The sequence below is a fragment of the Tursiops truncatus genome, chromosome 18 (genome assembly GCF_011762595.2).
Source record: "Tursiops truncatus isolate mTurTru1 chromosome 18, mTurTru1.mat.Y, whole genome shotgun sequence".
NCBI lineage: Eukaryota > Metazoa > Chordata > Mammalia > Artiodactyla > Delphinidae > Tursiops > Tursiops truncatus.
Window position 1 is genome coordinate 72,484,165 of NC_047051.1, and position 27,221 is coordinate 72,511,385.

At 42.0% G+C, this 27,221-nt stretch overlaps 1 long non-coding RNA gene across 1 annotated transcript; it reads right to left on the reverse strand.

The window, feature by feature from the left end:
• Window positions 1-215: 215 nt before the first annotated feature.
• LOC141277003 (uncharacterized) lies at window positions 216-26,479 on the reverse strand. The gene is made up of 4 exons (XR_012327517.1): window positions 26,137-26,479; window positions 15,114-15,320; window positions 8,308-8,427; window positions 216-337 (listed from the first exon to the last, which is right to left on the reverse strand). It is a non-coding gene; the product is annotated as an uncharacterized lncRNA (long non-coding RNA).
• Between the last annotated feature and the right edge of the window lie 742 nt (window positions 26,480-27,221).

The following is a 27,221-nucleotide window of genomic DNA, read 5'->3' on the forward strand; positions in this document are numbered from 1 at the left end:
AAAAGGTATTAGGTAGAGCGGAACTGGGAGACGCTCTGGGAAACCCGAGCCTGTCAGTGTGGAATCCCAGGTTCTCAGTGGATGGTAATGGGTAGTAATGGATTAGGGCGGGGCTGGCAGCCATCCATCCCACAAACATTCCACGGCTGCTGGGCCTTAGGATTCTAGCTAGAACAGAACAAAGATACTCCTTACCCTGAGGAATTTATACATTGGTCAGGAAGAAAGACTTCAAAAGCTAGTCTGATGAGAAAGGAGCGCTGAGCAGAGGAAGCCAGTCCTGGGAGAGGGGAGAGGTTTGGGAAGCATCTCTGAGAAGCGACATGCACACCAAGACCTGCAGGAGAAGTCAGAGTTGGCCAGGTGAGAAGAGAGGGAAGGGTGACTCAATAGAAGGAACAGCCTGTACGAAGGCTCAAAGGTAGGAGAACCAGAGAGAGTTTCTCAACCATCCCACTCCATTAACCTTTGCATTAGGCTTTACAAGGGATCCTCAGGGAACTAGCTGCTGCCTGGCCCAAGTCGGGCTCCATCACCTGCAAACTGACAGCAGTGAGTTAAAGACACCCAGGTCCTCCCTGAATATGTTTGTTCTAGATGTTTCCTCTGTTCTTTCACAGGTTTTAGCCTTCTTTGTCTAATGAGAAGTTCTGTGGGTTTTGCTCTTCTGATTTTTTTCATTTGGGTTTCCCTTCTACCTCCTTTAGATTTTCAGGGAATAGACATTATTTTTATAGCATTTCTTTAACTCCACATGATTTGATGATGTCATTCATTCAAGAAATATTTATTCAGCCTCTCTATGTGTCGTGCACTGTTCTAGGTGCCTGGGACACATCAGAATTAAAAAGGCAAAGATCTTGCGCTGGTGAATCTTGCACAGGGGGTGGAGAGGCAAGAAGAGGAATTGATGAGTAAATTAGTTATTAGGCCACTGTGAGGGGAAAACAAGATGTAGGGCAGGTCATGGAGGCTGTGGGGTTGAGGATGCATTTTAAAGAGGGATTTCAGGGTAGACATCTTTGTGAAGGAGATTTTGAGCAAAGGTGATGGAGGGGAGGGGATTAACCGTGGGGATATTTTCAGGAAGAGAGAACAACCAATGCAAAAGGCATCGGGCAGGAGACGGTCCCATTCCAAGAGCCACAGGAAGGACCTGGTGACAAAGTCTTGAGGGGGACTTTGCAGGAGGTGAACTCTGAGATGTAACCTGGGCAGCTGTGGGGTCTGATCCTGGAGTGTCTCGTAGGACCCCACGACCATGTGGCTTTTATTCCTGACTCAGGGAGGAGCAATGCAAGGGTGTGAACAGAGGTATGACATCACTCAACCTGTGTTTTAAAGGGATTCCTTTGGCCATGGGGTTGAGACTAGAGGGTTGGGAGCAAAGATGGAAGCAGGGAGGCTGCTGGGGACCCCATCGTCATGATGGGGGTGGGACCAGGAGGGGCAGAGAAGCCACGGGATCTGGGAGCCACTGCAATGAAGACAACAGTCTTTCCTCACTCTCTGAGCGTGGAGTCCAGGAAAACAAAAGACAAAGGGGACTCCAGATGTTTGGTGGGATCCTCTGGAAGGTTGGTGTGGTGGCTGGTTGATCGTGACGTGGGCTTCAGCAAAGGAGCACATTTGGGAAGCTGATCAGAAGTAGGATTTGCTGAGAATGAAATTTCTCTTAGACTTTTAAATGAAGTTATCACAGGCAATTGAATCTATAGGTCTGTAATTCTGAAGAGAGTTCTGAACTAGGGATATGAATTCGGGTATCTTTGGTAAATAGACAGCCAGCAGGACAGGAGACGGGGCGAGGACACCAAGAAGATGGATGGGGATGGAGAAAAGAAGAGGCCCAGGGGCTGAGTCCCGAGGCCCCTGACACTAACATGATTTATTGCCATCATTGCTGAACTAATTGATCACTGGCTGACTCGGGTAAAAAAATAATACAATTGTCCGAGTAATGCATTAGAAGTGTATGTCCTAATTGCTTTCATATTGCAACAAATGATATTGCATTTCACTGAGACTATGGCTTGGCTCACCCTATTCTGACAACAAAAAAAAAGACCAGCTTTCAGAAATAACCATGAACAAAGTGAAAATCACACACACACATTTCAATAGGAAAATAGTGCAGAAAACTCTACGCGGCAACTCCAACTCTAATTTATAGTCTAGATACAAAACAGGAACGAGGAACACAGGGACAAACATAAAAGCTGACTGATTCTGAGAGGAAACTGCAGCTCATGTGTCCCCTCCCTGCTTGGTGAGGGTTTCAGGGCCCCCGGAGCAGCATCGACAGCTGTGCATCCCTAAGCTAAGACCTTCCTGAAATTGACTTGATTCTGATGAGCTCCAAAAGCTGAAGAGCGGGACGAGGTCAAAGTTCTCGGTACAGCCACACCTCCCCTTCTGCACTTAGCGTCTCACTGCAGATCCTGCAGGAATGCAAACAGCGATACCACCAGCAAAAAAACAATTTTGTAAAACTATTTTTGGAGATATCTGGGGAAAATATTTTCTGTGCTCAAACAGGTCAAGTCCAATAGCGATGTGACAACACCGACACGACCCGCGGCCAAAATGTGAGTGTTTCAACCCATTATCAAGAGGGTGCGTAATCCCAGGGCAGCAGGGAACAGGCACCCCTTCCAAGATCAACTTCCTGCTCTTCATGAGAAAACACAGCCCCTTCCATGAATGCACAGCGCAGGACCAGAGAGGAAAAGCTCATTGTGCTGTAGGAAGACGGGAAAGAGGGAGAGTGAAACGCGAGTGGGAGCTCTCTCTCTGTGCGCTTAGGAAACATTGCACAGTGTTTCAGCGGAAATCTTTGCGAGGACTCAAAGATATAAAAGCAATATGTCCTACTGAAATCCTAAACATTTTGAATGCAGGTTGCCTTACTTTTTCCTCCCCTCTTTTTTCCTTTCTTTTTCTTTTTGAATTACAGCCCTACAATTTACCAGAGCTGAAGGTACTTTCTTCCTGACAAGGTAAGATGACTTTTTTTTATATAGGGCATGGAGTGCTGTTAGAATAAAACACTAGATGCTAACTTCTCAGGCTCTGTTCCTAGATCTGACTGTGGTGATGGGGAAGCACTGTGTCTGGAAGCCTATAAATATATGCCATAAATGTGTCATTTCTACTTAGACTCTATAGGAATGCTGCTATCTCTTGGGAGAATAATATTACCATCATTACAGTGCACATAAGCCAGTTGCGGTTTCTAAAATTTTAAAAATATATACACCGTAGTTGAGAGGAACATCCCCGAATGGCAGCAATTGTGTTCACCCTGCAAACAATTGTTTAGACACCATTTAACCAGGTTTACCACGCTTAAACTACTTGACTAGTACCTTTACATGATGAATTTCAACGTTCCGTATTATTATCAGTAGGAAAAAAAAATGAACACAAGTTTCTGTTTTTACGTTACCAATAGTTACCAGTTTATGAAATGAAAATGACTCATGGGTCAAAAAGAATTGAATTATTCTTCTATGCTTATTAAGTCACTTACATGGGATTTTAATTTCCTGTGTGACTCTTTTCACTTTGGATTCGGGAAATGAAGAGTAACAGCAGATTTCAGTCTGCTTCCTTATTCAAATGCAATGGAATATTCTCAATAAAATTCTTCAAACCCACTGACAGTTAGCATGTTCTCTTGAAAATTTATTTTTGGATAGCAACCTCACGGTCTTCTTTGCTTTTGCTACTTTTTTTTTTTTTTTCACAAATACTATTTTACTCTGTACCTGAGGTCTCATAAAATAGGCACTAACAAAACAAGAACACGTCAGGTTCTTTTTCAATCACAGGACTGACAAATTAGGGCAGGAAGGATGGGAAGTAGCCCCAGAAGTAGAAGACGATTCTCCTCAGGTGTCTTAGTCATTGTCAATTGCAGGAAATTCCCCAAGGAATGTTCCTGAATGTTGAATCCAGTCTGGCTTAAAATGACTCAGGTATGTACCAACTCTCCAACAATTCTCCTGCATAGACTCTTCCTCAGGTGTACTGAAATCATAAGCACCATTTCCCTCTTTAATGTATGAAATTAAAATCAGCAAAATTTTCAATTAACCTAATAAATTTCCTTCCTGGTCTGGCTCGCAACATAATTTTCAAGCACAACTAAGACGTTTGCTTTATTGAATTCCTTCCACATCAAGCAACGAATGGATGGTATTTTTAATACATTTCATGCTATAAATTCAGTATACGCAGCAAATGCTAAAAACAATTAGGTTTAAAAGACATAAACTGCCTTGGGTATTTCTGTTTGTAACTTTAATCCCTTTAGTGTAAAATATCCCGTTCCTGGGCTTCCCTGGTGGCGCAGTGGTTGAGAGTCCGCCTGCCGATGCAGGGGACACGGGTTCGTGCCCCGGTCCGGGAAGATCCCACATGCCACAGAGCGGCTGGGCCCGTGAGCCATGGCCGCTGAGCCTGCGCATCCGGAGCCTGTGCTCCGCAACGGGAGAGGCCACAACAGTGAGAGGCCCGCATACCGCAAAAAAAAAAAAAAAAAAAAAAAAAATCCCGTTCCTGACTCTTTTCTATATTGGATTCAACACATAGCTTGAAAAATAAATGTCAGTGACTCCTTCTGTACCTGTGTGTTTTTCTTTACTTTTAATATCTTCTTATTCATTTTAGAACAAAGAGAAATTTCCAGCGCCAAAGACATGACCTTTAATTTTAAGGGATTTTTTTTTTTTTTTTTACAAATCTGCTATCATTGTAATCCTGAAACTCCAAAGGCAGCTAAATTAGCTATCCTCTTTTCCGACCATGACAACTACTAAACTTTAACTTTAAGATTAGATCAGAACCCCAGCAAAACGTTTCAATAGGAGGCTATGGAAGGCTGGCACTGGGTGTGCCCAGCAGCTGCTCCCTGGGGTTTAAAGGGCAGGGCTGGAGTGTAGTGTAAGGTTGCCATGAGGAACAGTAAATAATGACTATAAAATGCTTGGTAAACACTTTTAATGTGACACATAAATGCTCTATAATAAAAGAATCCTCCATCTGGCACAAGGGGCCCCTGCGGGGTGGAGGCTTTGGCCTTCAGATGAGTAATAACCACGATTCGCGAAAGCTTCACAGCCCCTCTGAGAGAGAGGTATGATGCCATCTTGTTCCATGTGTTCCCGCCAAATATGGGAACGTTCTCCTTCATTTCCGCCCCCGAAGCGTGGCTTTTGATTCAGAACAGTGCAGATATTTGCTCTCTGACACCATCCGATTGAATCACAGCTGCAGAAATGACTGCATTTAAGAAAGGCGATTGTCTTTCTCTGAAGTAGGATGAAAGGCATTTGCAGAAGACTGTCTGGTTCTCAAACCACACACCACGCCTCCTGTTATTTCTTGGGTCTCTTCCTCCAGTTATTCCTTGTTAATTTGATAGTCGCTTGCATATTTCTTAGTTTCCACATAAACCTATTCTCCTAAAGCTCGTGAAATAATTACCTTTAATGCCAGATTCCCTCTCCAAATGTAAGCAGGCACACATTCCAAAACCCACGAAGAGTGCCCTTAAGCCTTGATGCCTCGTTTAAAAACCATTTCCTTTAATCAATAAAGTTAATCATTTATCCATAGCAAAATGACCCTTTTTAATTTTCTGCAGCCAACGTTGAGACTAATTTTTGCTTCATGTTCTCGACTTCCTCCCGTTGGTAAGTTATTAAAAAGACACTGTTCCTACACCTTTATAGCAATTTATATTAAAGCTGATATAATTTGTCCCATAATATATTGTACATGTTACTGATGATATTTGTCACAAAATTTAAATAAAGATCCTACCCACCCATAACCCTAGTGATGTTTATATCTCATGTTCCCTGTTGGGTTTTTTTTTTTTTTTTTTTTTTTTGGCTGCAATGCACAGCTCGCAGGATCTCCATTCCCCAACCAGGGATTGAACCCCCGCCACGGCAGTGAAAGCCCAGAGTCCTAACCACTAGACCACCAGGGAACTCCCACATGTGCCTTGTTTTATTGCATAAAATTTTTCCATCAAACCCGTGTATCCAGTACTATGCCTTTTGTTCAACCTCTCCCTCTACTTGGGTCAGTCTGCCATTAAGATTCTCATGTAGGGACCAGAGAGGCAACCAGGGGATGGACTGGAGGAAGAGGATGGATTTGTACTTCCCTGGGAGACAGAATACTTTTATCTTCTGGGCACTGGTTCAAATACATGTACACACCACAGAGATGAACTTATTCATTAATTCAGCTAATAGCTATTGAGAATCTTCTATAATCCGGGCTGTGCTCTTGGTGCAGGGGTAAAACACCACAGAAATGGGAGCTGCTGAGGCATATGTCATGCATAGACTCATGAGGAGACCTCATAGGCTGGAGTCCCGTAGGCATCATTCACTTTTATTTCAGTATTTCTCAGGCAATTATTCAATCTTTCTAAAACTTCTTTTTCTAAAAGAAGTCTTCCTATGAGATCTTGGATGAGTCGTTAAACTTTCTGGGTTTTAGTTTTTCTGTCTATATAATCAAGCAGTTGACTTGTGAGAAACCATCCAAATATGGACACATAGACTTTTACGTGTCAAATGCTCTTTTTGTACAAAGTTAATCTGTCTATATCACTGTCTTTAGCATACAGCAGCTAAGTCATCGATAGGCCCCCAAAATGTTCAAAAGTGGCAAAAGTGGCCATTTTAATAGCTTTCCAGGCCCTCTGCATTAACTCACGGTTCTGGTAGAGTTGAGTCTTATAGGTTCTCATCACAGTTACATTTCCACATACGTTGAATTGTTTTTTTTTTTTTTCACTTTATTTTATTGAAGTATGGTTGATTTACAAGGTTGTGTTAGTTTCTGCTGTACAGCAAAGTGATTCAGTTACACATATATATCTATATATTCTTTTTCATATTCTTTTCCATTATGGTTTATTACAGGATATTGACTATAGTTCCCTGTGCTCTACGGTAGGACCTCAATGTTTATCCATCCCGTATAGAAGAGTGTGCATCTGCTAATCCCAGGATGGATGGGGAGTTTGGGATTAGCAGACGCCCAAGTTTTCTGAACACTTACCTAGTCTCTTACCTCTTACTCACACAATAACAAAAATGATGAACTATATTTCAATTGCTATATAAAAATTAAAAAGACTGAGACCCTCGATTTGGGGGAAGAATTTAGGGAAACAGAATCTCTGTTCAAGTTGGCAGGAGTCTCCCTGTTGCAGCCCCTTTGGACGACAGTTTGGCAATATGGAGGACAAGGGGAAATGTGCATGATCGATGAACACATGCAATTTCATCTCCAGGGAAGCCCTCACATGTGCACAGGGAGACATGTCCCCACATGTTTACTCTGGTATGCTTTGGAATAGAAATGGGTTAGTCCCAAATCATAAATTGGGAGCCAAAACATTTGGAAGCAACCATCTGGATAAAAGGTGTTATTTGCATGCAGTATATCACTGCATGATGGTTAAAATTAATGAACTAACTGTGTGCTTCATCTCAGCAAAATGATGTTAGTAAAGAGAGCAAGGTTCAGGATGACCCATCAAATACGACAGGGAAGCAAGTGTAAAACAGTACCGTATTCTGTTTATGGCAATGGATATGTAGGTAACATTGAAAGGATTCTCATCAGAATGAAGCTGCTTGTTGTGTAGTTTCTGAAAGGAAAGGAAGGGAATGAGGTAGTGAGGGGTGTTGGGCAAAAGGGGTGTTGGTGTTACAGCAGGATGTACTGTCTCTTTTCTGCCTTTTCAAAGACAATTAATGCATTCATTCTTTTTTCTATTTTTGCCTTTTTTTCCCCAACAGCACGAACCCATACTTTTCCTGCTGTGTGATTTTTAAAGGATATAGGTAGAAAAAAGACACAGGCAGCATATATTGCAAAATGTTTAACAGTTTTAAGTGTGAGTGATGAGAGTACAGTTGTTATATTATTCTTTGTACTTTTCTGTATTTTAAAAGTTTCTCCAAATGAGGCAGGGAATGTCAACTCTAGAAAGAAGCTACCAGTGTTCTAGTTTCTCTAAGACACGCGCACACACACACACACACACACACACACACACAGAGCCACCATTCATTAGCTGTGAGATTTGGAGCAGATCACTTAACCTCTCAAGACCTCAGCTGCCTCTTGGGGGTAATGGAACCTCACCCCACTGAAAGCCGAGGGCAACACCAGATGGTCTCTTGAGATCTCAAGTTTTCAACACTGTGGTATCAGCTTTGCTTGCCTTTCCAAGGACAGAAGTCACAAATCTCACCTAGCCTCCCCTACCTTGAGTTGCAGCTTCACCCTGCAACATGTCACCTGCATCGGGGAGCTGGCAATGCAATCCTGGTCTGAGCTGGCTGCCAAGACCCCTCCGGAAACTTCCCCTGCAAGAGAACAAGGAGGCTAGGGACCAAGGGAAGGGGACAGAGACAGAGGGCAGGGAGAGTCAGCACCGGGTGGGGACCAGGGAGAGGGGAAAGGGGAGAACAAAAGAACCGCCTGGGACAGCAGACATGCAGACATCAGGAAGTGGAGAGGACAAGCCAGGGAAAACACAGTTTTCTAGGCTGACATGCCAGCAAGCATGTCATCTGGGTGTGAACATTGCCGTAAGTTTAAAAAGCACGACTACTCGCAACTGAGCAAAAGGAATAACCATCCAAAATGCTTAGGCAATGATTCCCACAAACGCAGACACCTGCACGCTTTCTGCACCTTGATGCAGTGCTGTTACCCTCCCACCCGATAAACAAACCCCCCAATCCCTCTGACCCCCACTTCCTTCACCCACTTCCTTCCCTTCACTCCATCATCACACTTCACCTGAGGAGGGCAGAACATGACCAACTTTACCTGCGGTGCCTAAGCCGTGACGTAGTCCCAGCTGAGTACATTTGCTCCTACAGGTCTTGTGAACAGCCCTGGATATTTTTTTTTTTTTCTGCCCATTTCATAAAGTAGGGAGGGAAATATGGAAGGATCACCTTCCATTGCAGGTTATTTCTATCATCCTTTTGTATCGATATAAAATTTTTCAATTTCATCCCTTTTAAAAACACAAAAACTTAGAAGCCTCTCCCCACCCCACAGAAACAGGTGTGTCCGTTGCCATGGCAGTTAAGTCAATATTAATTTCTGATCACCTAGAAGGAACTATTAGACTAAGCAACGCGTGATATGTATATATTCAAAGAACGATTTCTTGGCCAAACTTATACCAAGCTCTCTTTGGCAGCCAGCAGTGCGTGTATAATATGTAACAGTAAGAACTAGACAGGAGTTATTTCAACGAATCCCAGGTGACTGGCCTCAAGTGACTGTTGTGAGTAGGGTTTCACAACATGGGAGCTTAGCTCTGTGAATTGACTTTTCTCCACCGATTTAAAAATTCTTTCACCAGATGAAGGTTTCAACTACACTTAGATATACCATTTTCTTATATATAATTTTTCCCTTAGTTCTCAAATTCCATCATAAAATGGGAAGAGTGATACAGACACTGTTTCTCTATTTGGAATTTAATATGTAAGATAGAGGTTTTTTTCCCTACTGGAAAAATGTGAATCCACATTGTTCCAACAGTTGGAAAATTATTCGTCTCGTGCCAAACCTATAACAGAGCAATAAAACGTGTAGCAGTTGGGTGGAGCGCCCCAGATTCCAGGAGTCTGTGAAATCCAGAGGCCCCCAAGTTTAAAAAATAACATGTCTGTTTATTTTGTCCTTAACACATTTCTAATTTGTTTTTGCAGATTGTTCTTTATCAACAAGGGAAAGCTATTTTTGTATTGTTGCCACAGACTTCAGAAACCAACAGCCTGGTCAAAATAATAACTTCCTGTAATGAACAGTCTTGCTGGTTCAAAGATATTTAATTCTATAACTTTTTTTCTGAAAATGGAAATTAAGGGCTCTTAAGCCTTGGTGACATGACAGTGGAGGTTTGCAATCTTATACTAAATCAGCCTGCCCTACTTTCATTGCTATATTGGGCAAGGTAAAGAACAATGGTTTTTCTCTTTGAAACGCTATAACACGTTTGAAAGCACTGACAGATTTATGTATTAGTTCTAAATGCTATTTGCTAAAGGTTTCTTTAAAAATGATGGGCTAACAAAAAACATACTCCAAAAAAACCTCTGACACGTTGACAGCATAACATACTTAATCAGTCCTAAAATAAAGTTTGAAATTTAAATTTCGCTTCTTTATTTTTCTGAAACTTCACATACACAAGGTAGGAAATAAGTTGCCAGTGAGACAAGCTATAATATGATGAATTCTTCTCCCACAAAAGAAACTATAAAATGCATTTCTTGTCGTAAGTAGTCTGCACTAAGAATGCTAGATCTTCAATAATGTACGCCAATTACCTTGTAAGATAGACTCATAATATCACACTATTGTAATAGCAAACTGTATTATGATAAAGTTCTAACGATATATGTTATGAAATCTCCTCTGCACTAATTTTGTGTGTTCTTTTTCTATACACACCTCTAAGTTTCTTTGAAATTCGCTCATCCGTTTGGTCTGAGCTGGAGAGCCAGTATTATGAGACAGAGGAGAAAGACATGTTATTGTGCAGAAATGTCACTGTCAAATGATATATTAAAAGGTAAGGAATTGAAAATACATAGTTTGGAGCTGATACAATAGCAACATGCAATGATGCAATGATGCCCATGAAGAAATGTCATAACCTTAGGTATGTTTAACCTGGAATGACTGACAGGTCGAAAGTGAAACAAAGCGATGCTTGTTTTTCCTCTGGACCATCTCTGCTCCCTGCCTCACTTTGGTAGTGAAGCAAAAAGAAAAGTTCACCCACATTATTTTTAAAATTACAGAAAAGTGCTGTCATTAGAGTTTGAAGAAGTAATTAAATTTCTTTTTTGATCCAAGAATCCCTTTCATTGCCAGGGTCTTTCTTCTATGAATTCAGTGAAAATAAATCCCTGAAAATTCATACACTTTTTTTTTTCTTTTGTAAACTTAGTTTATGAAAGCACAACCTTACAGTCCAAATTAGACCCTGTCCTAGCCAAACGTCTGCGGAGTCAGAGGTGATGAATACATCTTCTCACCTCATTTTCTCTACAAAAGTATTCCAGTCCCAACTCAGAGGCCATACACAAAGTCCTGGCAAAATTGTCAGTACTTTAGAGCAACGAGTAGCTCTGCCGAGACCCGGTCAGCTGAGAGAAATTCTTGTGGTACTCTGGCTCCTAAAGAGCAATGGCAGGGACCCCACGAAGGTTCACAAAGATGCTGAAGGCATCTCACTGGCCCGGTAACCAGAGACACTAAATAATATTTAAAAGCAAAAATATTAACACAGGACAATTATACCCCAATAAAGATGTTTAAAAAAAAAAGAAGAAGAGGAGGTAGAATGCATGAAAAAAAAAATTAACACAGGACAGACTTTCTTTTTCCAAAAAGTGTTAAAATAGACATATGAGCCAAAAGTCATGTAAAAAAAATAAAGGAGGCATCCAAGTCAACAGAACTGGGGACGATGCCCCATCGGAAAACAAGCTGCGACGAGCTCCTAGCTCTCCATCAGACACCAAGACTAACCACAGATAGTTGAAGAGTTTAATGTCGGTGACGTAAAAACAAAAGCCTTAAAAAAGCAAGAAGACATAATTTAATATTTTTTTGTCTGACTCTAATGTAGAAACTTTCTGAACACCAAAGCAATGGTAAAAATTGGAAAGTTTTGATATTTAACATAAACTTCAGAAAAAAGATCACTAACAACGTTAAAAGATAAGCAAACTAATAACTACATTCACAGTAAATATACATTAAATTCGTTAATACTTGAATTTTTAAAGAACACCTAGATAGAGAATGGATAAACAACCAGGTCCTATCGTATAGCACAGGGAACTCTATTCAATATCCTGTGATAAACCATAACGGAAAAGAATATGAAAAAGAATATATATATATGTACAACTGAATCACCTTGCTGTGCAGTAGAAATTAACACAACATTGTAAGTCAAGTAAACGTCAATAAAATAAACTTAAAAAATAAAATAAAGAACACCTATACGTCGTTAGGAAGAACACGAAGACCTCCAATGGGAAAACAGGCCAAATTACCGGCATGGCAATTACAAAGGAGGAAATGCAAATGGTTGATAAGCATACGTCACCAAATGGTCAACTCCTAAGAATCAAGGAAACGGGAATTAAATTGCAATGTCTTTCCGATAGCTAGCAAATAAGTATTGGATAATGATACTGAGCATCACTGGTGAACCTTTACTGGAAAATATGTTATGGCCACGTTGGTCAGAATGTATATCAGTTAATTAATAACTGATTCGGTATGGGCCTGACCAGTCAGATCAGAGGCAGGCCACAGAGGTGTAGAAGGTTCTGGAGTTTCTCCTGAGCTTTGGGGAAGTCTGAGGTTTCCTGGGAAGGGGCAGGATGCCTGGGGGCACTGGAGGAGGGGCTCATCCAGCAGCTATTTACTAACCAGTCCCATACACGTATTTTGGTATTTTACTAAGTCTGTCCATACCCATGTGTTATGGCTGAAAAGCAGTTCAAGTATTACTTAAAGAAATAAATTGCAAAAATTAAAAGACCAAAATTTTGATTTTATGCTTTGACCTAGTGATTCTATTACTGTATATCTAATTTCTAAAAACTGACACAGATTTAGGAAAATGTGTTGATCACAGTATAACAGTAACATACTAAGAGCTAGATTTACAATGCGCCTCCTATCCGCCAGGCCTTCTAAGTGATGCACATAGATGGTCCCGTTTAATACTAATGGCAATCCTGAGGCATGGGTTTTATTATTATCCCCATTTCATAGAAGGCGAAACTGAGGCACAGAAAATGGAAGTCGTTTTCTCAAGGCCAGACGGTTAACAAGTACAAGCACCAGAATTCAGAGTTTGCCCCCAGATCTGCATTTACCCATTGGCTATGTGGTTAATAATGGGGTGCAGTGTAAATCGGCAGGCTTTATAGCTTCTTAAATAAGAAGTAATCATTAGTCTACCTAAACTATATTTAGGCCTCTTAAATTTTCATTACCTGGTCACATTTGCTGTTACTTCCTACTCACTATTTTTACACTATTCTCACATCCCGTCCAACCAGCCATTATCCGTAAGATAATATTATACTTTGGCAATAAATTATGATGTGGTCGATATGTCCAGTCTTTCTCCCCCGTGAAACTATGAACTCTGTGTCTACAGTGGTCACTACCATATTCCCCATGCCTAGCACAGTGCCTGGCATATGGAAGCCACTCAATAGCATTTGCTGAAAGAATACCTTGATACTTGGAAAGGTGAGTTCACTGAGCTTAAGGCTTCTTTCCAAATCTTACTCCCTTCTCTGTCCCTAAGCACTTTGTCCAGCCTGTATTGGTTTGCTAAGAGGATTACATGTTCCCAATCACTCAGTAGCAAATGCTGTCTTGCCCTGTACCCCTCAGCTCACTTGGGTGGGGTCCCTGGCTCTCTGTACCATCTGCTGCTGGCTGGGGACTGGTTCCAAACCCAACAGCCTTTGGAACCCAGCACTCTCCTATGCCTGGCCAAAATTCCTCCTGCCCTACCCCTCACACTTGCTGGATATTTTTGGCAATGGAATCCAATGTGGATGGAGTCTACATTGGCTCCTTTGTCTCAATGGACAACCTACAACTAGAATGGGCCATTTATCCCAGACCACATCCCTTCATAACTTCATGTCTTCCCACTCAGCAGCATTGGAACATCCCAGCATTGACTTAGGGTTAAACTGGCATGGATTTTGAAAGTTTGTGATATCCTCATTTTATTCAATAATTTCCAAAAGAAACTTTTTGAGCAAAGTTAAGTTCAATCAATTTGCTGTCTTCCTTATTGGCTTTAAGGGGAAATGCAAAAAGAAAAAAGCACAATCTCTGTGGTTACACTGTCATACAGCAGAGCTCACGGTCTTATGAGACAAGTAAGGTATATCTTCATGAATGATGTTTCAGTAGTGGGCCATTTCTTTTTAAATATCTAAGAGACATAATCTCTAGAGCATTATTTTACTGGAACTAGATATTTTTCTTTTCTAAATTTTAAACCAAAGTTCTCTTTCACCATCAAAACCATGACACCAGTTTTTCTAAACTTTTGTTATTATGGAAATTTGTCACAAACAAGCCTCTTCAAATAAATCTTGGTCCTATTTTATTCTTTGCCTCTGTGTGGCTGTAGCAGCTAATAATTCTAGGACGTGCAGAGATCCCCCATGGGGAGTGTGTTAGAGAGTTATCTTTCTGTGTAAAAAAATGTGGTTCATCAAGAGAGTCTCATCTGGAATCCCCTATGGGAACTCCCCTCATGAGAACTACTTAGTCCATTAATATACCCTTGAGGAAATAATATAAGAAACTCACATCAATCTCATTCTGCAGATTTTACAAGTTCTCTGGGCTGGTTACATATTTGTGGATAAAAAAGCTCAGTAACACAACCTGGCTTTCTCTCTTCCTTAGAGCTGATGAGCTCTGTATTTCTTCCAGGAATTTGTGTTTAAATATGAAGCCCCAAAAGAGACACCTCGCCTAATCTCAGGCTCTTTCCATCTACTGTTCACTCAGCACCACCCAGAAAGTGGACATGACCCAAATCGCTTTGAAAAGTGACGGTGAAGGTTGGCAAGAAGGGGGGCCGTCAGAGTGACTGCAGGCTGTCCATGGTGGCAGTGCTGGACCATGGAGACGACATGCAGGAATCAAGAGGAGCCTTGTGGGTGTCCCCTGCCAAAGGGGATAGAGAGGAGTGGCTTGCTATTTGGGAAAGAGACAACAGCGAGGATGGTGACTGCTAACGTTTGCTGAGTGTTTACTGTGCATCAGGCACCCAAGTGTTTCCAGTGGACGAAAACACTCAGGTAACACCAGTTCTGTGAGCCAGGTACTGTCATTAGTCCCATTTGACACATGAGGAGGGAGGCAGTCATGAGGTTACCTGCTCGGGTTGGAAAAGGACAGAAACAAGTTTGGACCCTAAACCTTCAGGGTCCAGAGCCCGGGCTCCCAAACAATCACTGAGTGTGGGATCCTACCTTCTATTCCAGTGCCAGTGGTGGAAGGCCTGGTCATGTCAATCAAAGTGTGGGATCTTCGAGAACGTTCCCATCCCTCCCAGGCAGGCCATTCAGGTCAAAAATGTCCCTGGTGTTTCCTCTGCGGAGACGAGCAACAGGTCATAGCAGGATCCCAATGAAACATGCAAGTAGCTTCAAAACTGGCTTTACTTTTCCTAAACACCCCTGTTTCTTGGCATAAAAAGAGAAAATAGAAGTTAATGTGTGAATATTAGTCAGCCATAAAAAAGAATGAAATAATGTCATTTGTAGTAATATGGATGGACATAGAGATGATCATACTAAGTGAAGTAAGCCAGACAGAGAAAGATAAATATCATATGATATCGTTTATATGTGGGATCTAAAAAAACAGCAAAAAAAGATACAAATGAACTTATTGCCAAAACAGAAAGAGACTCACAGACATAGAAAACAAACTTATGTTTACCAAAGGGCAAAGGGGGGTGGGGGGAGGGATAGGAGGTTGGGATTAACATATACACACTCATATATAAAATAGATGACCAACAAGGACCTACTGTATAGCACAGGGAACTATACTCAGTATTTCGTAATAACCAATAAGGGAAAAGAATCTGAAAAGGAATACATTATATGTATACATACATTATATATATACATTATATGTATATATATACAACCGAATCACTTTGCTGTACACCTGAAACTAACACAATATTGTAAATCAACTATACCTCAACAAAAAATAAAATAAAAAAAGCTAATGTGTGATAAAATTATATACATTCAAATATCAAATTTCCTAATTCTTAAAAATATAAAATGTGTGTCTCTGTACACAGGTCTCTATACAAACATCATGTACTTATTCCGCAAATATTTCCTAAGAACCAGCTGTGTGCCTGGTCACGGTAAATGCTGCACTTGAAGAATAAAAGCCCTACTGCCTGCTCACAGGGGCCTCCTAATCTAGCCCAGGACCCAGATGAATAACCCAGCAATCACAGCCCCGAGCTATGTGCTGATACATTAGGCCCAGCGCATCAGGCAAACGCAGAGGGCTCCCAGGCCCGGCAGGGAGGGTCAGGGAAGGCTTTTCCGGGAGGGAGCAGAGGGTCAGGGTGATGGCGATACCTTGGCTGAGTCCTGAGGAAGCTTAGGAGTTAACAAAGGTTTGGAGAAGATTGTTCCAGAAGGAGGAAGCAGTCTCGGATACAGAGAGGGTGTAGTTTTCCCTCAGTGATTCCACGTGATAGGTGAGTAGATGGAGAAGGGCAGAACCCCCAGGAGAGAAAGGTGGGAGGTGCCCAACGGGCTCTGCAGATCTGAGTATTTTGGACGTTCCTGAAGGCTACAGGGGAGTCACTGAGAATTTTCTCCTTCAAAAAGCATAGCAGGGAGCTCCCTGACGGTCCAGTGTTTAGGATTCGGCGTCTCCACTGTGGGGTCAAGGGATCCAGCCCTGCTGGGAGAACTAAGATAGCGCAAGCCATGTGGCACAGCCAAAAAACCCACTATAACATAATCAGACTTGGTTGGTAACAAAAGCATGCTGATAGTGGATGGGAAGAAGAATGGAGGAACAAGGCTGAAGGATGGGTGAGGCCTGTGGTGAATAGAAAGACTGAATACTTTGACTATTTTAATAAATAAGGGCATAACAAAAAGCAAACTAACAAATAGGATTTCTTCTATGCACTGCATTAAGGTCTACTACCTCGATTTTAACCCTTCGTAAATTCAAGAGTCTGAATTCCACAAGAGTTTTCGTGTTACCACCCACCCACCCCCTAAATAAAGCTCTGACCTATACAATGTTTCGGTGGGGAAGAAAGTTCACTGTGTTTCTTTTGGGTCTTCCACACCGCAAGTTAGTGAGCTCCACCTTTTTGTTCTTGGCTGTTAAATGATCTTCATGTGAAAACAAACACATGCCAGACAGACAGGACGTGAAGAAGATGGGGAAATCAAATAATTTATGTTTTGAGCTGAGGTACAGGGATATTATAACCTGTAAATCCTACCAGAAATAAATATGCAAACTATACTTGTTCTAAAAAAGACTTAAGTGGCTTCTGCACATGCAGAAGAGTCCGCCTGCCGGTGCAGGGGACATGGGTTCGTGCCCCGGTCCGGGAAGATCCCACATGCCGCGGAGCGGCTGGGCCCGTGAGCCATGGCCGCTGAGCCTGCATGTCCGGAGCCTGTGCTCCGCAACGGGAGAGGCCACAGCAGTGAGAGGCCCGCGTACCGCAAAAAAAAAAAAAAAAAAAAAAAAAAAAAGCAAAGGAAAGCTTTTATATATGTCAGTAATCCTAGTACTCAAAGTTCTTCCCATGGAATTTCTTCCATCAAAGAACAAGTATTCATTCACCTCTTAAGAGTTTGTAAATTCCTAGGCTATGATATTTCTGAAATCGTCCAGCGTTCTCTAATCCTTTAAAAGAGCAAACTCTGCAAACTGCTCGTTGATGACGAGCACCAGACATGAAGGTTTGGGGCCAGGAATCTGTACAGGTTGCAATTTCAGAGACTCTGTGTTATTCTGTCCTTTTTTTGCCAGAGACCTACTTTTAATATCTTCCTACCGAAGAGGAAAAGATTGAAACCTGAAATAATAGTCAAATTCACAGGGAACTGCTCTGTCAGCTGCCCAAGCCCTTCCTACCCTTCCTATCAGCAGATGGGCAGCAAATAAGTTTGTCTTCCCCTCCAACAACTTGAAAGCTTTGTGCTCCCTCCTGGCTGTAGTACGAGGGCATATTTGCCTTTGTGGGCAACCAGGTTTGGGGAGTAGATTTAATCTTCCCACTTCCAGTAACTCTCCCAGGGAATCTCACCTTTTCCCACTTGAGAAAATTCCCATCGTACCCAGCAGTTAGAATCTGCAAATGTCTAATTTCCCCCTAAGTTGCAGGAGCGTTTATGTAACGTTGTCTTGAAGATTTTCATCCTACTCCTACATGATCTTAATCCCGAAAACTGTAAATTGTTTAGACTAAGAACTTCAACATAAGCTGCTTTCAACATAAAAGCTGAGATGCAGCAAATAAGAATTCAGCCTTTTTTTTTTTTTTTTGGTCTTTCCATTCAGAGACTTAAAACAACTTGAAAAACTTTTATTAAATGAAAGCAGTGTAATCACTTCAGACGACATAACATAATAGACATCAAAGATACACACAAATAAGATACGGATTGCTGTAGTTGAACAACATGAAAGCATGCATGCTTGCATTTGGATTTTGTTTTACATGCATAGGCTATATACGACAGATTTGCTTATTTGAGTCAGATGTGGGTTTTGGCAAACGACTCTTAACATTTTCGGTGGCCCGTTTAAAAAAGAAAAGAAAAAAAAAGGTTTCACCTTATCTGCTGCGAGATGTCCCATTTAAATAAGGGTCAACTCTGTTGTTTTTCCTCTTGTAAAAATATTCCCAGCTCTTTACAATGCCTGAAACCCCAATTTTTACACAGATTTCCCACCTGCTTGTAGAGAGAGAGGAAAGCCTACTGCTTCAGAACCCTGAGGGGAAGAATGGCACAGCGACTGTCTTTGCAAAGTGCATTTGTATCCAGACGGTACTGAATCTGGGCGTGGGAGATTCTTCAACCTCTAGCGTTATGGGCTACTCATCACTACTGGCCAGTCCCCAGAAGAATGAAGTTAGGGAAAAGCATCTTTGAGATGTCCCAACATGCCAGCCTACACTCCTGGAACGTGTACTACCTCGTTATCCAATTTCCAGGGGCAGAACCCTTGAGACCTGCATTCCAAGGCAATGAGGCTGAACCAAAACTCTGTCACAGCCGATGGCTTCCACGATGCCTAGAGATCAAAGCCAGGGGACAGGGGCTGGGGCAATAGGTCTATGTGATCCCGGGCACAAGGTGGGGCGGTGCAGGGAGCAGAGCCCATGCCCCCCAGCAGGCTGCTGGGTTGGCGCAAAACAGGTGTGGACCGCAGGTGGGATCAAAGCGTTGTTTGAATATGATTTTGAGGAGTCGAGTTGGCCCATTTGTGGGAGTCACACCGTAGAGCCTGGAAGCCATGACTTAATTATCATTTACCAGGAGTACCTTACTAGGAAACGTAGGAGGCGAGTGGTGAGCTCCTAACTGCACCTTGTCGAACTTGCACGTGAGGCCAGCACTCTTTCTCCCCCGCTACGTCTTTGAGATAAGCCACCTGGGGTGACTCCATCTTCCAAACGAGTGTTTCTTGATCCCGAGCCTTTCACATCAGAAGGAATGTGACAGAAGCTGGGAGAGGACCAATTTGTTGAATTATACCCCATTCTCCTGCATGTGTACAAAAGAGAAAGGGCGATACGAGCAAACAGTCGCAGGTTGTTTTATGTTTCAGTGAAAGGAGAGAAGACCCAGGAATGCCACAAAGGACCGCGGGCTTCAAAATATATAAAAACTTTCTTTACTCTCCAAACAAAGCCAGAATGGTGAAGAGAGAGGCAGGAATGAGCAACAGCCTTACCACGGACCTGGCTGCCTCTGCCGACCAGAGAGACAACTGACCAAAAAGAGACAACTGTGGTCTTGTTCCTGTGTTCCTGGAGGTGTCTGAGACCCAGAAAGGGAGGGATGTGCCCTGAGAGCATAAAACACAATTTATCTACCTCCCGGGGTTGAAATGTCCCCCGCCCAGTGCCAAGAGCGTGTTCCAGAAATCTGTGACGTTTCAGGAAGAAGTCATTGTTTTCGTAAGGTGTTGCCTGTGTCCCGTCCTCGACTTGGTGCCAAACAGAAACAGGGCAGATAAAACAAGATAAGGAGAATTTTGGAAGCGTGAGGATGCCTCATTCCAACAGCTAGACGGCTGATCTCTTATCAAGTCTTTATCGCGGCCATAAAGGTTTCAGACCCAGCCAGGACGTACAAGGCCTGGGCCCCAACAGAAGTCTGTGATCTAGGTATTTTATGGAAGTTGTGTGGAGGCTTGTGTGTCCGGCGCTCTGCTCAGTGCCGTGAACACAAGGAACTGGAGGAGGTCCCGGTGAGGGGCAGCCCACAGTCTGTTGCCACATTGTCACTTACGAGGGGCTGGAATAAAGTACAAAGCAGATGTGCCGAAGAGCCCCAAGGGGAAGAAGAGGTTAGCAATTCCACATGGGCTCATCTTGAGAGGTGCACGAGAAACAGAGAAAGCTTTTGGGCCGGGGAAACAGAGCCCTTATATATTTTGTTCCCTCTGCTTGGAATATGCTCCCAAGAGCTTTGCTGGCAGCTCCTCTCTTTAAGATTCAAGTCTCTGCTGAAAGGGCCCGTCTTCAGAGAGGCCCCCTCTGATTCCCCTCCTGCGTCACTCTCCAAATTCCCCTTTGCTTTGTTTACCTCGTGGTACTCATCACGATAGGAATTCCAGGTGACTTTTAATTATTCTATTTGCTGTTTACTTATGGTCGATCCTACTGCGATGTAGACTCTCTGTGAGGGAGAGGACTCTGCTTCTCTTGATCACCTCGGTCTCTCCGACAGCCAGGGGGCTTGGCACGTCATCGGGGCTCAAGAAATATTTGGATAACTAATAGAGAAAGCAGCCATACTTTATTAGTCTGTTTTGAACACGGGCAATTTGTTTTCATCACTGAGAAAAATAAGGCGAAGCTATGTGCGATGCAACGGAAGAGGGCTTAGCATTTCAAACAGGCGTGATTTCAACCTTGTATAGGAATTACAGCCCCGAACGTGTTTTGAGACTTCACTTCAAGCTAAAAGCCCCAAGGTAAGGGGACTACCAGTCCCCTGCAACTCCCTCCACATGCTTTCGATAAGAAAAGGCCGTATAATCCAGCAATTTTATTGATGCAAATTACTGTCTTAACAGCTCCATGGTCAATACTTTATTTTGAGAATGTAATATGGTTTAAGGGGGGAAAATGTTTTCTCTCCCCCGCACAGACTCAGAAACATTTAATGCATCCTAAAGTGTGATTTTATTGTGAGCTCATCAGCTTAAGGATAGAAACCAAAAGATCTCAAATTCAAGTTCTGCCTCTATTATCATCTTCCATCTAGTGAGAAGTGAGTGAGTGTCTCTCTGTGTCGGTTTCCCTCACTGCAAAATTAGGGTAATAACAGCTTCCCTCCCCTATCTCAGTGAGATGTCGGGAGGATTAAAAACCATCACCTTTTTAATTTGCGTAGAACGCGCTGAGATTTTAAGGAAGGTGTGAGGTTCACACAGAATAGTGTTCATCTCAACTTCCTGGAATACTTTAATGGAAAAAGCAGTTAGAAACGCAGCTGCTGAGAGAAAGCACAAGCCAGCGAATCCTCTGTGTGATTGATGGGGAGAGTCAATGATAATAGTATACACATTGGACTTGGCGGGGATTTTCCTTCTAAAGAAGTTAAGTATTTTATAAATATTATCTCTTTCATCCTTTTAAACTTCCTGTGATGTGGCATTTATTACTCTCAGCTTCCAGATGGACAACTAACCGCAGAGAAAGGTCTGATCTTCCCAGAGACACATGATGGCTGGCCTCTGTGTGCTTGGTGAAATGGGCTCTGGTGGATGGAATCACTCATTCATTTGCTCATACACACATTCACTCAGCGGGAAACGTGGAGAATCCATTATGTGTCAGGCACCCCCCTCAGGACGTGGGGAGGAGGTGGGGATGGATGAAGCACTTTGGCTCATGTGGAGGTGAAGAAGCTCACAGAGGCAAACACAGTGCAACAGGAAGAGAAGGTGAGAAGCCCTCAGACAGAGAGGTGGAAACTGTTGTGATAAACAATAAAATAGCAGGATGACGATGATGATGTGTTTATTTGTAGAGATACAAACATGACTTTATTGACACAGGAAGATGTACAAAAATACTGCTAGGTAAAACCCACGTTAAAAAAAAGAGTAAGAAGGGCATGCTTGGTGTGTGTCCTTCATGTAAATGTGTGTGTGTGTGTGTGTGTGTGCACATCAGAAAATAAATAAGGCAAGTGTCAAGCTGTTAAGATAGGCTATGTCAGTATGTAGAATTATGGGTCATTTTTCACTTCCTTTTTTATACCTTCAGGTATTTTCTGAGTATTTTTACAGCAGGCATGTATTGAATTGTAAATGGAAATAGATTGCTGATTATAAAATAACATGTTGATTGACAAATATAGCAAATAGTGAAAAATAAAAGTGGTTAAAATAGGAAGGAAAAGTTTTTTCTTAATCTCAACTATCAGAAATAACTACCATGATCAATGTGTTTTATAGAAATCTACATTATTATTCATATATATATACCTTAAAGGGGATTATCACTGGGATTCTGTTACAAAATTATACATGCACCTCCAGGTTAATATATGTTGGGTTTTTTTCATTTTTTTAATGGATAGACCAAAATATATTTAACCAAATTTCTATTATTGGACTTTCTTTCTTTCCTTCTTTCCTTCTTTCTTTCTTTCTTCCTTTCTCTCTCTCTTTCTCTCTCTCTTTCTTTCTTTCTACCAGCAGGTTGTTATTACATAACCCTGTGTATATATCTTCTGGAACTTTTCAGAGTATTTCCTTAAAATAGATCCTACAGGTGGGATTAATGAGTCAAAGACCTATTTGCCTATCACATACATTGCAAATAATTCCTGAAGCTGTATCAATGGAAGAAAAAAACTTCAAATAAGTTTTATTTGAGTTATTATTCTCAGAATTATTATTATTATTCTCAGATTTGGAAAGATACATCACATGCAGTTACTTTAAGCAGGATACTACAAGAAAAAAAGTCAGTGAGTATCCCAAGAAATTAAAAACACTATTTTAAAAAATTTAAATGATCTGAGAAGCAGAGAAAAACAGATAAATCAAATCAACAGAAGTACATGAAACAACGGGATTCTTCCAAAACGCATAGAAAATGTGAAATTATTTTTTGAGAAAAGGTTAAAAGACAAAAACAAAAGTGATAGATCCAGTACTTTAACCATACAACAAAGAGGTGTTCTAAAAGAAGAGAGTGAAAGAGTGATGGGGATGCGGTGGCAGTGGGAAAGGGATAAATTAGGAGACTGGGATTAACAGATACACATTACTGTATATAAAATAGATAAACAACAAAGTCCTACTGTATAGCACAGGGAACTATACCCAATACCTTGTAATAACCTATAATAGAAAACAATTCAAAAAAGAATACATATATATATATATATCTGAATCACTTTGCTGTACACCAGAAACTAACACAACATTGTAAACCAATATACTTCAATAAAAAATAAAAATTTAAGAAATAAACAGAAAAAGAAAGTTAAACTAATTCTTATTCCAAGTTGATCCAGATAGCAAAAGACTCAAAAAATAAGAAATGGCTTCAGGATGAATATTACATCCAGAGTACTATCAGTAAAGTATGGCCTCAGTGTAAAGACTTTAATAGTGTGATTATGCAAGCTTTAGATGCACCCTCAGAATATTTTATGTGTGTGCCTGGCAGGACCTCGAATAATCTTAAGGCCTTTACGCTGAGATCTTCTCTCTTAGACACTGGGTACTGTAAGCACTGAGATGCTTCAAAGACCCTTCCAACTAAGCAAAAAGTTTTCTGCGATGTTAAGGGTATTTTCCCACAGCATCCTGACTCTTGGCTCATATAAAGAGACTGTATTAGAAAAATGTGAGTCTGACTTTTGTCTCCTGAATTGTACTATAATGTGATACACAAGGAATCTATGATGTTTTTAAAAGAATTATATCAGCTTGGACTGAAGGAATCAGGGGGACTTTGGTTACCCCCTCCTCAAACTACAATGGGCAGAAAGAAAGCAGAGGAAACATTCAGATGTGAACAGTCTATATTTTATGGAAAAAGAAAGATGACTTGAAGGAAGAAACAAGAAACCAGGGCCCAAAGCCAAGAACCATGGAGAATCATTCCCAGGGAGCAGATAATTCAAAGAATTGGTAATATGTGCCCAGCTGGATTTCATAATTGCTGTGGACCAATGACTGCCAAGTGCCTCCCATTTTCCTCACTTTTGAATGGGATCGTCATTTGTGGTTTTTCTATGCCTGTCCAACATTGTATGTCTGGTGTGTGTGTGTAGATAACTTCTCTCTTTGGTTCACGGGTCTTCAAATAGAGTGGTTCACACCCAAGGAGACTCAACCACACCTGGGCCTGATTTAGATCATAAAACCCTGACCCTTAAAATGGAACTTGAACTTGAAGCTATCTCAGTATAAGTGAGACTTCAGGTAGAAAGGGGGTGTTAGGAAGTGGTGGCAAAGGCAGGGGCTGTGTACATTTTGCATGTGGGAAATATGTAAACGTGTTAATAATTTGTGGTAAGAGAGTGGACTGTGGTGAACTGAAGAGGATCCCATTTTTTTTAATATTCATCCTGTCTCCCCCATTGAATCTGGGTGGGCTCCCTACTGCTTTGAACAACAGATTACAGCAGAAATGATGTTGTGCTACTATCCATGCTAGGATTTAAGACTGGACATTCTGCATCCTGCCTCTTACACTACTTGTACTTTGGAGTAAGCCACCAGGCTGTGAGAGCCCAAACCACATGGACAGGCCACATGGAGGAACCCTGGCCATCAGTCCCAAGTGAACCCCCAGCAGAGCTGCCAGGGACAGATCACACCACCTACCACCCTGTGTGGTAGCCTCTTGGATGGTCAACCTGGTCAAGCCTTTAGATAATTCAGGTCCCAGCTGCTCCTTGACTGTAACTGCATGAAAGACATAAAGCAAGAAAACCTCACGGGTGGACCCAGTCAACTCACAGAACTGTATGAGATAATAATACCTTGTTGATTTAAGCCTCTAGGTTTTAGGGTAGTTTGTGACCCAACAATAGATAGATGGAAATATATGTATATATGTATATATGTATATATATATATATATATATATATATATACACAAAGAATTAATATCCATAATATGTAGAGAGCTGCTGCAAGTTGATAAAAAAAGACAAAGAGCTCAATACAAAAAATGAGAAAGGAATATGAAGAGGCAACACACAGAAAAAAATATAAATAATAAACAAGCCCATAAAACATGCTTACCAGCTCTCGGAGAAATCAAAATGAGACAACTGTTTCCTTCCATCGGATTGGCAATAATTAAGATGACTGATAAATCTAAAATAAATCCAGAAAATGACTGATAAATAATACCAAGTATTACCAGCAATGGAAATGGAGTCAACATCACGTTGGAAGATAAAGGGGGTATGAGCTTCTACACGGTCCACATCCTTACAGGCAGCAGGTAGTGGGGGGTTATCTCTGAGATTTCAAGATGCCTCACCTACTACCACCAAAACACACACACACTGGCACACACACACACACCCCAGCTGTGGGGGGGAGTATGTGTCTGCACATATAGGCAGCAGTTTAAAAGGAAGATAGATTCAAGGAGAGAATTTTGCAAGTGAAAGACAATTCAGCTTGTCTGAATGTTGAGCAGAAGAATGCAGAAGAGCCAGGCGTGGTGAAGTTGCTGAAAACGGCTCAAGTAAGATCTCTGCCAGAGCAGGAGGGAAAGGGATCCAGAGCCCGTGGGGGGATGCTGGCCATGCCTGTGACTATAGGACTGACCTCGGAAGACTTCCAGATGGAGGGACCCCACCAGCAGTGGCACAGCAGATGCAGAAAATATCAGAGGCTTATTTCTTCCACTTTCTCCAATACAACTAACGGTGCTAGGCTAAAGGAATACATTTGCATTTAAGGTTAGCCCAGATATAGCCTTAGTTAATTTACCAAATACTTAATAACCAAAGTAAGATCCTCTCCTACATCTCCAGGTTCAAGATCTCTCTGTTCCTGCCTCCTTGCCTCCAAAAGGCTGTACGGGACCACGATACACACCCACGATTAATTCCTGAAGAGCAGAGCCATCTCAGTAATAAGGAAATAAGCCTGGAATTCTCCCTGGCTTGAGCTTTTCTTTGAACAACAAAAAGGAAGTGCCCATCGGGATTTCGCTCTTCACAAGAAGGTGTCCCCAGATGAACCCCAGGCTCCAACCTGGTTCTCCAGCATTGGGACCACAGGCACCTGCTCGTTCTCCAGCTGAAAAACCTCACACACTTTTTGAAAAAGATCGTTCACAGGAAGGGTTTCTGATGGTTGTTATGGCTCTTGTTCTTTTTTTTCCTGTGTTGTCATGCTTCTCAAGCTGCCACCCTTACACGTCTAAACCAGCACTACTGTTTGCTTTCTCCCGTGTCAGCATGGCATCCTGGGGAGAACAGGGTAGAGGTCAGGGTCCTCCCATCCTGGGTCAGGCTTCTCATCGGTGACCACTGGCAGCCTCCTGATTCCCCTATATAGCAACCTATTCATTAAACACATCTCTTAAAAAGTTAAACCATGGAGGGACAGCATCTAATTCCATTTTGGGGAGAAAATGCAGTCTTTCTGTTACTATCAAGCCTCTGGCTTCAAGGAATGATGAATTCCTCCTGGGTATGAGAGACCCTGACCTCTGCCCCGTGCACACTGCAGCCTCACTGCAAAGCCACGCCAGCTTCTACCAGCTGCTCATGTGCTACCTGCAGTGATGGCACCACTGCCGTGACACTACATTTATCCAACATGTACTGGGAGCGGTTTACCAGTTCCTGTCGCCATGTAATTATCACAAAGCCCTCATGCTCTGTGACAAGTGTGATTTCTCCCTGGCCACCGCATGGCCTGTTCAGGCAATGACTGTTTCTAGGCCGAGGTTCTAGTGCCTGATTTTATTCCCAGAGCTGTCTTCTCTTTTAATGCTCCATTTGGCGCCAAGAACCAAACCATGCCCATCGCGTTCCCACGAGGTTTTTGCAGAAAGGCAAACCTACTGCCACTCCTAAATTAATGAACCCCTCTTGCTGTCAACTGTAGTTTAACGGATTTCACCATCCTGTGTATTTTCACATCCAGAACAGAAAGTCATACAAAGGTAACTTAATTCAGGAGTGACCTTTGAGTTCATTGCCTGGCAAGGTTGTAAATCTTGTGCGGTGCCAGGTCTATGCCTTTGTCCGTGATTTTCATAGGCGGCTTCGCCTTATGTGTGGCAGTGACCTTAAGTGGCTGCAAAAATGTTACCTCTGTCAAAATGGCTG